A 13,656-nucleotide genomic window follows, 5' to 3' on the forward strand; every position below is an offset into this window, starting at 1 on the left:
AAAGTAGAATAATTAAGCTTATTTTCAATGTGAAAACATTGAGGAAGGATGGATGATGACACTATTTTGGACTGCAGATACTGTGAAGGAGGTGTCCCATAATGAGAAGCCAGAATTAGCTGGTGGAGAAGTAACTGCAATTAGTGGTTTGGGAGAAATTGATTTCAAAGCAAAGATTAAGTCTTAAATGTATAGAGTAAACAGGTACAAAATGCAGGATGCGTTGACACTCTATAAAACTGTAAATATCGTGGGTGAGCAGGGTTTATTCTATGAGAACTGGGAGTGTGAACTGGGATGTTGGCTGTTTGTATGGATATATGTATAGTTTTCTAGACAAACCTTTTCAGGCAGCCTGTAAATGCTAGCTGAGTTGTTGTAGCAACATACAGCACAAGGTAGGCTAACTGGCCAGGTGTTTACTCATTTTTTTATGATTTTGATATTTGGCCTGGGATCACATATGTTCTGATGTTTCCAGGTATGGTTTCCCTTTCCAGATACCCAGAGCTAAGAGCTCTGTTCCACCTACACTGAGATTAACAACAAATTAACCATAAATTGGACTGTGACTTCATTTAAAGTTCTTCCTTTCTTCTGTGGCTTAGGTCCCCACTGATAAACTGCACTCCCTCTCTTGTCTAAGGTTTAAACCTATTTAAGTCTTGGTAAGACCCATGAAATGATTTCTTTAGTGTCCCTAACTCAGCTGTGGAGGTTAACCTTGGTAACATTTCTCTGGTGCCTCCTCATCAGTCCCAAAGACTTGTTTGCCTTTTGTTCTCTTCTCAGTCCTTCTCTTAGCTTCTGTTTCCCTATCTTTTAATCTCTACATCTGTCTCTCTGTTTATTCCATCTGCATACAAAGTATGCTAGTCTCTTTCATTTCATAAATTCTGGATTTACCCCCCTCTCTTCTTGTTCACCTCTGGTTTTGCCCTCAATTTACATGAAGGGGGCATCTACAGCTGCTGCTTCAGCTGCTTCTTCAACTTCTGCTCTTCTGAAAACCTTTCGCTTACTGCAATACTTATCTTTTCAGTAAGTATGAAAAAACCTGTGGAACTCGTTGCTGCTTTGAGATAAAAGGGCTGTTGAAGGTCCAGAGAGGTCTCATGTTGCCTCTACGCATGCTCCCTCCTAGTGCTCCTTATACATTAGCCAGCTTGTCTACTGCCTGCCGATTGGGGCTATATGTTAAAAACATAACCAAAGCCTAAGGATCATAAGCTTTTTTCAGCAGAGACTCTCTCCTAGTTGCAGGGGTGTCTGAGAAATTCCTGGGAAATTGAGTGAAAGTGTCTCAGAATTCTCCAGTATTTGCAACCCTCTTCTGAAGGCTAATTCTTACCTGGCCATATGAATATTTATATATCTTAGCTAGACGCAATGTGAATGGTATTGATTGAGTCTTGCAAGGGAATTTTGCTTGCTTCTGTGGAAATTCATGGGTGGGGCCCAGTCCCAAATGAATTTATAGCGGATCAGGTCATTATGCTTGGGTGGCTATATGACAGCATTGCAGAATAGAAAATCTTTGCTGTTGAAAGCACTTTTGAATCAGGAGGAGAGAATAACAGGATTCTCTTGTTCACCCTCTTGGTCATGGCTTTTGGTTATGGTTATAGCTTAACATAACTACCCGTCAAACAACCGTGTATTTTTATGATCACATGTAGGGTAGTTGGTGGTTGCATAGGCACAAAAGATTTAAAGCTGTTCTCTTTTTGTTTTTTTCTTTTTGAAAGCTACATTAATTGTTCTGATATCTGAGCATCTGCCCGCTACGCATTGTTTCCCCTGCAGACTGAGGAAGACAATGGATAAATACAAATTTATTGAACAGGCAAGCTATAAACCCTGAAGTTAGCACAATATTTTAATGGCAATCATACTCTGTCAAAGGCATGTGTATCAAATTTTCTTGTTGGAGATTACAGTTCATCAGTACCAGAATTAATTAAAAATATCCCACCAAACTTACCCACTGCTCTGCTGTTTCTATATATAGCTTTTTAGCTTTATAAACTGATGGCTAATTGCAGGGAGGCATGTGTCTTTTATTAATTCAAATGCATAAAACAAAATGTCGTACTTTGTAAAGGAATTCACTTTTCTGTTAACACATCCATTCAATTTTCAGTGGCAAAAACAGTCTTTAAATAATTCTTCAGCTTTCATTTTATGTATTTTTACAGTGTTAACTGGTGAAAGCTGATTCATTATCCGCTGTCCTAAGTTTACCTACTCTCAATAACTCACAAGTTCAGGTCACCCTGCAGTGCCTCCTTTCGCCTTCGCTCAGATACCATGTCTAACTGAATGGAATTGACCTGTTTAAGGCCTCTTCACTCCAACTAAATTATTTGATCATAGCCACAGACATCTGTTTGGGGCAGTAATTGGTTGTTTATAAGAGCAGAGGAGAGCCACCAGCAGCAACAGCAGCGGCAAGACAATAAAGGCAAGGGACAAGCATGGAGGGCATGTAGACTGGTCCTGACAGACCACTGTCTGCTTGAGATAAGCAATGCAGATTAGTTATATGCACTCTATCTCACCACTGGGGCCTAATAATCCCCTTTAGCACTCATTCACAGTTATGTAGCAGACAGAAAACTAATACAGGGGGGAATCTGGTCCTACTGCCTCTCCACAAGTCTCAGACACAGTTTCTGGAATCCGCGGGATTTTACCGTACAATTAGTTTTAAATGTCAATTTCATGGTGGCTTATGAGATGGAAAATAGAAGAATAGTAGGTAAAGATACCCATTGCAAACTAGATTATTTGAGAGTGAAAGATGGCTATTCAAGATGCGGCTGTCACTACTGCTTCCTGGCTTGACAGCGACAATGTGAACATTGAGGTAAAGGTAAAGGATGACAAAAATGTAACGTGAAGGGCTGAATTGCTGGAAAAAAAAATGACATGGCATTTCTGTGCTGTTTGTGTACAGCGAGGAGACAATGTGGATTTTAATTGATTTGCAAAACCTTGTTGCAATTATCATGGAACACAAGATGGTCGCGCTTGAGGGTGACTTGCAATGGCAGCAAGCGTGTAAAGCAGTGTGCAATGCACTGGGTTTGTCCTGTTAGAGCTGCACAAGTGTTTTCCCTTACTGTCAAACCAAAACACATGATGCACCTCATGGGAGCTGTTGGTCAGGGTTTAAAGGAGACTGGGATGCTGGGATTTGATTAAGAGAACTTCATGTTTACATTAAAATGTTGAATTAAGTAATTTTTAACTATGCGCACAAACAAAAACGCATTTGCAAAAGCAGAAAAATGTCAGAATAAAGCTTATCTTAGTTCAATTCCCTTTTGCAGAAGGTAGGAGAAAATATATGATCATGTACAGTTTTCCCACAGCCAGTCATAATTCTAACACTGCTGTTTTGATTGCGTGACTTTGCAACCTTAACAATCTTATTTGAAATGCACAACCAACATGAGCATAATCACATACATCTGCTAGGTGGCCTCTTTCAAAGCCCATTTGATGAAAAGGGGAGAACCACACTATTTGTCACTGGCTGTTGATCAGACCCACATCACATCCAGACAGACATAGAAAATCCTGTCACATAAAGGCTCCAGCAATATGAGTTAGGGACGGTGACCACCCACCTCCTATAGACATGGGTCATCCCAGTGTTATAGATCCAGCGACTTTTCTACTGCACTGGGCTGTCCTCTATTCTGCACGTGGAGAATTGTAGATAGAAATTCCTTTCTGAAATTATTACAAGTTTTGAAGTATACCGATGCTATATTTTGTAAATTGATCTGGATTGCTAAGTATTTAGGGTCTTCTCATATTGTAAAGTTACTCACATGGAAGTCAAGATCTTTGATAGGAGCAACTGCTTTTTGAAGTCCACGAAATTACTAGAAGGTTCCTATTAATTTTATTTTCAAACTAAAAGTCTGCAATTTGCCAAGAAATTGATGTTTGTTCTAGTTCTGAGCCAGTGCAGGGAAGGAGAGTGCATAGACTGATATTTAGACTGACAAATTCTGAGATGTTTGCTTGAATCCCAGAAACACAGATTAGTGGTACATGGTGCAGGTGATAGAACCAAAAGATTGTCATAAATGTGGTTGTTGTTAAGCTGTGCCACTCATTTCATGGATAGCAGTCCCTCTCAGTGTGATGTAAAAATGTGCTCATATGGAAATGGGTGAGAAATACTATTCTCCAGAAGTGTCAAGGTTTTAGTGGTGTGAAGAAAGTGACTCTGGCTGCTGAGATTTTCAAGTTTTGCTTCATGAAAGCTAATAATTCTTTATGCAAATAATCACGGAAGCTGATTGTAGGCACCAATGCGAAAGGAAATCTCATCTCAAACTACTTTCTTTAGAAGCATTCCTACTACTCAAGGTGATGTTTTTCAGATTTTTCAGTTTACAGTTTGTATTGAAAAAAAAAATATTATGATCCAGAAGCCAACTAAAGGATCCATGCTTCATTATTCCACTAGTGACAAAGTGCTGCATCTTACTGCTAATGACATCTTTACTTTGATGTCCATTTATTCTCTTTATTAGCAGAGATAAACTTTGATGAGCCAAAACTCCTTTTGTGTCTTCAGCATGTTTGTTGTCTTTTCACCCTTCCTCCCTTCTGTATCTGGTGTGGAATGAGCAACGTACTGAAAATTCACTTTTCTCAGTCTCTTACTAGTAATAATGTAAAACACCTGCTTGTAGTGCATGTAAGGTACCTACTACGTAGTTAGTGGTGGCAAATACTTTTGCTGCATGTAATGACTTGCCCTCCCAAAAGACTCCCCATCGTTCTTTCCCTTTACTGTTTTGTTTGTGTCTTCTTGCTTCTGTTCTGTTTTGGCTGTGTCCGACCTCATGGGTTTTTTTGACATGGTATGCATACTGCCCAGGCATTACCAAGCATGGGGTTATCCTTCTCCCTCTGATGAGAGGTAAGGTCTTTGCTGCCAGCCTCACGAGCACATGCAGCTTCTGATGTGTATGATGGGAATTGTGTGCATTTTTTGGGGGGTGCCGAGTAATGAAAATTGCTGACCTAAATGCTTGGAATTACCTTCTCTGTTTAAGCGATACAATTTTTAATTTCTTGATTAATGTGCTTGATCAACTTTTGCCACAAAAGAATTTTTGCAGACGTCTTTCTCTGTTTGATGTTGTGTGTTGGATACCCCAAAACCCTATTTGTGTTCTGCACAGCTGCTCCTCCACACACTTCTCCAAGAAGTCTTGTGTTTCTGCCATGTATTTCACACACAGTATGGAACCTGATTTGGAAGGGCCATAAAATTTTCATGGGACATAAGACTTGCATGCAGAAGGCACTTTTATTGAGTTTTCTTAGTTAATTATAGGACCCTCAAAACTCACCAGTAAGAGACAGAATCCTCAGCTGCTGTAAATCCACGTAGCTCTATTGAAATCAGCAGAGCTTTGCTACTTTACACATCTGCTCCACGGTTTTTATCTGGGAATTTTTGTATTCTGCATTGCCAGCTAGAGAATTATTGCACAAGCAGGCTGTAAAGCACAGCAATGTTTTTGACTCCATCTACATGTCCTGTATTTGTTATCTAATTGCCAATAGACTGAACTGCAAAGAGACTGTATTTTTCAGCCAAACGACCTGTAAGTAGCAGGAAATCTTATGCTCTTACCTCTTTGGCCAAGACAAGAGCATCCACATTTTACATAATGAGAGAAATCAACTGTTCTTTATCAGTGTTTTTTGTGCAATTGCAAATCTTTAAAGCCTATCTGCTGCTTGGATTTAACAACTGCATCCCAACCGTCCATACATCAGGAACATGCACATTGCTTTTATACAACTGCAGTGAATACCATTATTTGTAACTAGACTGAGCTAAAATTCAGCCTCAGATGTTCACACAGGGATTCCTGGCTGCTCAGAGGCAGCAGTGTGCTTCCATTCAAGAGGGGATCGCAAGTCTTTATTTGACTACAAGTTACGTATTTATTGTTTTGTGAATTACAATTAAATGATAGATTAGTGGTACGAAGACAATTTAGAGTGTCTCTGGTCGCTTCACATTTCTGGGTGGTTGCGGACTCTTCTAACTATAATGAACGGCCGAACTTAAGTCCTTAGTCATGTGCTTTGTTATGGGGTTTGCAGAAGCACCTCTCGGGCTGCAACCCCAATTTCTTATCCGTAACTGTAATTTCTGATTTGGACATGTGAGCAGACCTGATTCCTTGTTATTTCATTGTGTCTTCCCCAGTATTTTCAGTCCCACCTAGTTAAGGTGTTGCAGGAGTGACCTGCATGATGGGTATGTTTTCCTCCTGGGAATCCATCTGGAGATGCAAATTGCATCTTCTCAGTCCCACACCCCATGTCAGACCCCAGCCAGAGCTCTGTCTTGCAGATGCAGAATCTCAAAGGTATAATAGAGAATGTGCTTGGACTTCTAATGAAATAATAAATTACAATTACAACTGTTAACAATTATCCCACAGTCCATTCAGATGAATACTTGTATCAGCCAGGATTCCACTTCTGCAGGATTCTTGCCTGTCTGATTTGGTGGGGTGGTCCTGCTTTCTCTCTGCACCTAAGGCAATGGTTGATGTCCTCTGGCTTATCCTCCACTTCTTCAGAGGGTCAGTTCAGCTTAATGTTCAATCTAGTTTGTCTAATTATTCAAGCGTGGGCTCCTAATAGCACAGATTAGTCAGATCAGCAGGTGGGTTTCAGATCAAAAATATAATAATTGATATCACATCGGCCAGTCTAATCAACACAGGCTGATAGCATCTGTGCTTTTGTATTGTGAATCAAATCTCCAAATTGAACCAAACTATTTCTAGGAGTCATATTATCACCACTTGGCTTTAGCAGCCCTTGTGAGCTCTCACAAGATCCCTAGAGATAGAAAGCAATATGTGTTCCTTTCAGTTAAATTTAGTTTGGTTTTCAACTGAAAAAGAGCCCCAAGAAATACAGAAAAGCCTAAGCTGTCCTTGGATGCAATATGTCTGGCTATGTTATAACCAAGAGATAAATATTCACCTTCTTTGTTTTTTCTTTTTTCCTTTTTTTTTCTTTTTAAAAATTTTTTTTTCCTTATTTTTTTAATTTTCCTTATTACAATGGTAACTTCCAGTAATGTCTTATATAACATGACCAACCCCATCACAGAGGGTTTATTTTCTCTCGTGTCCCCATCTCAGCTTGAAGTCACGTGCAATGCAGCCTCTTACTCTGATTTGCTTTCCAAATAATCAGGTAGATTTTATTTTCAAGTAGGATCAAAGAAGTACTATTGGCTCCTGAAGCAAGTGGTGGTGAATTTTGTACAAGTCCATAGCTCCTGTAGGATTTTACCCTGCTGCCCTTCATTAACTTTGGAGAGGGCTCTATGTCCTGTGTCGCCTGCTTTGACACAACACATTTCTGTGACCCCAGAGAGCAGAGCTACTGGCCATTGCCTCCATCCCAGAATTTTAGGTGACTTCCTAGTAATCCAGGATTTAAATCATGGGGTACCTAGATGATAAGGACTGACCTTTTCAACTCCACTTCTATTGAAATGTAGTGAACAGAGGGTAGTTTCTTTTGTGCTAGTCCGGGCCTGCCAGGTCGTTCAGATGTGAGCCTCACTGACCAGGTGGGAATTGATGAACAGCACAAACAAGGGACTTTGGTCATCATCTGTCAACGTGTTGGCAGTGTGTGCTGCCAACGTGAGATGATGTGAAGTATCATTTCTGGATGCCGCTGAGGTTTTGTGTAGAACTGATTGTAATTCTCTCATTGTTACCTTGTGGATCTTATATTAATTTGTTACATTCACCTCTTTTTCTGTGATTTCTTATGCCATTGTGAACCTTAGGGGCCAAGGCATCTTTTGTAACATTTTTATTATATCTACCCTATTTGTAGCACAGCCAACGGTGAAGTCCATTATATAATTTATGGCATTAATGTCTTATCTCAACTTGATTACCTGGGTTTTAAATGCTTTTATACACAAGTTTACTCTCATTTAATTTGTCTGCTCACACATGTTATAATAAAATACCCTGTAAAGAATGGAGAAGAAAGAGTTTGTATACAGAATTTGGCGGTTCAGCATGCAGACTGGTGCAGGATGATTTCAGTTGAAAGCAAAACCTTTCCAAGGTAAAAGCTGTGAAGATACGGCTTTTATTCTTGATGATTCAGCTAATCTTTAGTTTCTCCTAGAAAAGCTTATTTCACACAGTTTATGTTTACGTCTTATGGATTCATGGAGGCTTCCAGTGAGCTATCTCAAAATGCTTCATAGATTTTTACTTTTCATAACCCTCTTATGGATTTGGCAAGTGGTACTATCAGTTTCATAGGTGGGAGGGCCTGATGCTGACACAGTGAAATGATTTGGCTGTGACAAGTCAGAAATTGTGTGACATGAGGGACTTGGTCCCTGGCCTTTTGCCTCACAGCTCCGTACCTTGACCACAGACATCATCTCTCAGTCATCAGCAAAGACCAGCGATGGAGTCTGGTTCCCATGTCCCTGTGACAACCTCTTGGCAGTACTCCTCTGTTCTGGCCAGGCCAGTGTCCCTGCTACCTCTCCAGTTCCTAGAGAAACCAAATATGTTGGAAATTGTGAAGAAGCAAAATACTCTCTACAATGTTTGCTTCGGGCTCTGATTTCTTGCTTAAAAAATGGATCCATTTCCTCCTAGTAAAGTCATATGGTTATTCTATTCCCTTGCCCCTCAATTTAGATGTATATAAATTTTCATTGATGTAGTGCCAGATAAGGATGATTGCTTTTCTGCCTACTGTAATAAGTGAGTTATATAATAACAGAATTTAATTAATGGCTTTAATTGTTCTTCAAACTTTGAAGGGAACTAAAATAGCAGACTGACTATATTTTACTGTGTATTTCGTTACTAGATGAGTAACTTGGATGAGGGGATTATCTCCTTTTAATTTCTAATACTTTGACCTCACTATACCATGTTAAGGCAAGGAAGGAAACCAGGTAAGATAGGTAAAATCCTAGTTAGTGCAGGACAAGAATCAAGTCTTAGGGTACAGCTTTCAGTGGTCAGGGAATAAAATGTGTTCACGGTTCTGTTAGTAATTTACATGTTACAGAGATATTTGAGCTTTTGGACTGAAAAAGGTTTTCAAACTCAAGATGAATGTGATAAGAACTTGAGACCTTGGGGCCATCCGAAAATCCCTGGAACTACCTATGAAATTAATTTTGACTGAAAGTCCTGGAGAGTTCCCACATTCTTGTTATGTCCAGCAGAGAAATAATAGTTGCAAAATACTGGGGCCACAGTGTCTTTATTTCAAAGATCTCTGAATTTTTTACTAGTGGCAGGTTTTCTTGAAATTTATATCCTCATGTTTTCAGAACCTTTGCAACAGGGTCAAGAGAATAGAGGCATGTCTATATATTAGCAGTCATTCTGCTTAGAGATTTGGGCTAAATTTTAGACCCAAGTCCATTTTGTGCATCACTCTTGAGGTCAGCAGGACTCAGGCAAATGCAAAATGTACCATGTGGCAGATGCTTTACTCACTATGTGTCAAATGGAAAGCTTATTTCATAACAGGCCTGGATCAAGAACTACATGTGGGTGTTATCTCTAAAGCTTAACTCGACCATTCAGCACAGGCAGATTGCTTTTAAACTCAAGAGAAAGTGAGTAGCTAGGGAACTGGGGAAGAATATTCATTTGTTTTACAACCAAAGGTGTCTTTATCTTCAGATACTCAAATGTGAAAGTATATTTGTCTCCCACCGATGAAATATAATATTGATGTCACCTCCAAGAAATATAGTGTAATGTATTGCTTTTCCTTCTGTTTTGCACTTTATGTAAACATGCAAACACCCGTGACACCCCACTATGATGGCAGCCAATAGACTAAACACTTACCCTCGCTGCTGTTGTGTAACCATGGGTAATTTATCTAAGTCTCACCTCTCTTAAAACACTTTTATCAAAATTGGCGGTCAAACAGCACTGAACCATGGTGGCCTCAATCTTAAATGCTGTGGTGCAGATTTTAATTTGGGAAAGATTAATGCACTCTCAAGTGTTAATGCCACAGCTTTCTGTTATCTACATTGATGGGTGTCAGCTAATTTCTGCAGAAGGATTGTAAAGCAAACTGTGCATGTTGATGTTTCAGAAACCTAAGCTCCAGAATGGCTAGATAATAGAGAGGGGAATGGAACTATTTTCTCAAATTTCTTTTAAATTAGAAAATGTTTCCCCTGTCTTTCTAAAGCTGAGCTACCGAGTCAATTCCACTCAAGCTGATTCTTGAAGATATAGGGAATATTTCATTTAAAGGAGCAGTAAAAGTGTCAAAAGATACTTTATCAAGGTCGCTTTTAGATTGAAGATAACAAGCCATCTTATAACAAATATAGACCCCCATAGGAAGCTTTGTAATTTCCAATACTGTAGAAGCTCTTAGTCTCTGTCTCCATCATCTCTCGTGGATTTTTTTTCCTTGTCTGGCCACATATAATGTCTTAATCAACACAAGACTTTTTTTCATTTAATAAAGTGACAATAGCTGGTACGCTTTGACTGGTTTATTTTTCAGCTTCATACAGTTTAGCAAATACAGCTAGAGTTTGCTCTGTTTTTTGAATAGACTTTCCTAGCTGTGAAGATTTCTGTGAAGATGATGCACAATAGCTAGGAAATTCTATTTGTACAGACTAATTTACACAGGAAGAATTGGGAAAATGCAATTAAGCTCATAAAACTTGCTCCAGCAATGATCCAGGTCAAGGGGCTAATAGTGAATTGCATGAATAACAGTCACTCACCCAGCCACATTAGAGTCTTGATAATATCATCCAAAATAGCCAATTATTTTGAGTGTTATGAAAAGGTCCTGTTGTTATTTAACAATGGTTTATATGGGAAAATAGTAATAAAGGGTATATGGTAAAAAATAATTTCAAAGGAATTAGTTGCAATTCAGTTCACAGTAAACTGTTTTCATGCCAGGGGGGATGAAGGAGCAATGCTTTAGAGGAGAGTGTATTCCATATGATTTAACACTGATTTTATATGTTCAACCAAAACCATACCACCCACCTTATCATAGGTCTGAGGGGAAAATATACTCGATGAGGTTTAATTTATATTCGTCCCTTTCTCAAGGATTATTTATTCTTTAGCTTTAAATAGTTAAATTAAATTTAAAAGTTTACTGCCTATTTGTTTTCCTTAGTTGCAGTTTTTTTGTGTGCTTTAGACAGCCTCTTCTCTGAGCCTGTGAGCTGGGCTGGCAGACCAGGCACCTATGCCCAGGCAGCACTCTGCTCACCTCCTAGGACAGCCCTCCCTAAATGTATAACCACTATTTTTCCCTATTCCATCTCCCCTGTTTCACCATATGGTATCTGTAGCTGCCTTTGGTGGTTCAGTTCTTTCCCATGTCTGTAATCTGACTGTATGAAGTGAGCAAAAACATTGAGGATGTGGTTTATTGTTAGTAGACTTCTCTAGGACTCTTGTTTGGGCTCCTCAGCAGCTTCATCCTTGCATTGCATGCCAAGACAACGCCATCAGCTCCATTTTAAAAGCAGGAGCAGAGAAGGAAATGGCAGATCAGTGTGCCAGCAGCAGAGCCCTATTTACTGCAAAATGATCTTCCATAAGACCATGAACTTTCTACTTTGATTACAGTGAGTGATAGAAGGGTGTGAGGATTGTACAGCTGCTGGGTGGGTAAGGAGAAAGATGGTGGAGATGTGTACTGGATGGGCAGGGTAAAAGAGGTAAAGAGATGTTATTTCTTGCTGAGTTTACCAGGAGAGGAGTGCAAGAACAGTGCTCACTTTAATTCTGGATTTTGACTTCAGTATTTCCTGACTTTAAGCCTGCTTAATTTAAATAATATTATTTACCTGCATGATTTTTTACAGGTATTACTGCTTCTTGATACTGATTGATTTTTTTTTTTTTTTTTTTTAAATTATCTCTTCTTTAGTTGTGGTCCATATAACTCTCTTGATAAGGCAGCTTTTGGTAAGTGTTTACTCAAATCATGTGACTATACTTGTTTCATGTTGTTATTAATTAGTGATGCAGAGATAGATTGAAAGTTGACATCCTCTTACTTTGCTTTTCTTTGTCAGGTTCTGAGGGAGTAAAGGTTCACTGACAACTTCTTGGTAAACATGCTTTGTCCAGTAACTTGACAATGGAGATTTTTATTCAACCGTTGACTAATAAACAACCAAAAGGGTGAAAATGTCAAGGTTGTTTGCCTTTAAATAGAGATGTTCATTATTAGAGAAGTCTGATGTCTACATCCTCCATTGATTCTCTCCATACAGGAAGGATGTTTTGCAGCTTAGTGGTAACTTCATAGTTTTAGTCTGTCTTCTGACTGGTGCAGACCTTCTGGTTGCAATATAACTGCTCCATCCTGGCTTCTAGATGGTAATATTAAGATGACAGTGGATTTATTTTTCCTACCCTCTGATCTGCCGCCTTAGAGCCTTGACCCAGGTAAAAACAGGCTTCAACATCCAGAATTTGTTTGGAACTCTGATATGACTGATGAGCAGAGGTTTATTTAGAACATCTCTGAGCATCTCTACACCAAGTAGTTTTGCTTGTGAGCCAGCGTAGACCAGCCACAATAAAAGTGTTAAATTAACCTGCACAGATCTATGTGGCACTACTCTCTGCCACTGATGTTAAAAATAGACTATTATATACTAGTTGTGGTCTGTTTCCATTGCTCCACAGTTTGCAGAATAGATGTCCTGCTACAATTAGATTGCAAACTCTTTTTACCAGGGAGCTTCTTTGATGACAAGTACGCCTGCGTCTGTTACAGTATGGCTGTGGTCTAGACAGTCCCAGTCCAGCACTAGAGTGATAAATGGTAATAGCCAGTGATCAGCAGCTCTTTTGTTTGTAGTATTTTGGAGGTCTTGATTTTTGGAATCTGAAATTTGAAGGTTTGGCTCAGTTTTTGTTTTTATTTTGAGACATTTGAGAGTCTTCAAGGAAGATGGGTCAAATGCCTCTCTTGGGGCCCCAAGGGTAAATCTATACAACACCGCAGAGTTTAAGTGGAATTGCATTGGACTGCTGCTGCTGCTGTGATCTGGCCCAGAATATGACTCGCTTTGAAACATACCACTACTGACAATAAACTCACTGCAGCATATTTTGATATTATTTCTGCCTTTGCCAGGAACCATGGCTGCTGTGTAAAAATGAACAATGCTTTATTTCTGGAGAAAAATTCATACACAAGCCTCAAAGTTGTAAGGATTCTGGACGTTTGGGCCATGACTGTAAACGGTCTTGTGTGACAGCATGGGTTTTCATAGTTTTGCCTGTGTGTTGAAATATACTGTCACTGTGTTCCCCTTGCTTCAAATATGCATGGTGCAGCTTGTCATAAAATTCTGATTGAATTAAAACCATGTGTGTGTGGTTAGGGAGACATCTGTTAATTGTTCATGAAATTAATTGAATGGTGACTATCTAGTTGAGTTTTCATTGGATTTATTCCTAAGGGCTGTAATTGCTAGTTTTGTGAGAGGTATCCCACAAGCAGGCTATTTAAAAAAAAAACAACCCAAACCCTTCCATGTATCTCCTGTCAGCCTATATT

This window comes from Strix uralensis, chromosome 4 (assembly GCF_047716275.1).
Source record: "Strix uralensis isolate ZFMK-TIS-50842 chromosome 4, bStrUra1, whole genome shotgun sequence".
NCBI classification, from domain to species: domain Eukaryota; kingdom Metazoa; phylum Chordata; class Aves; order Strigiformes; family Strigidae; genus Strix; species Strix uralensis.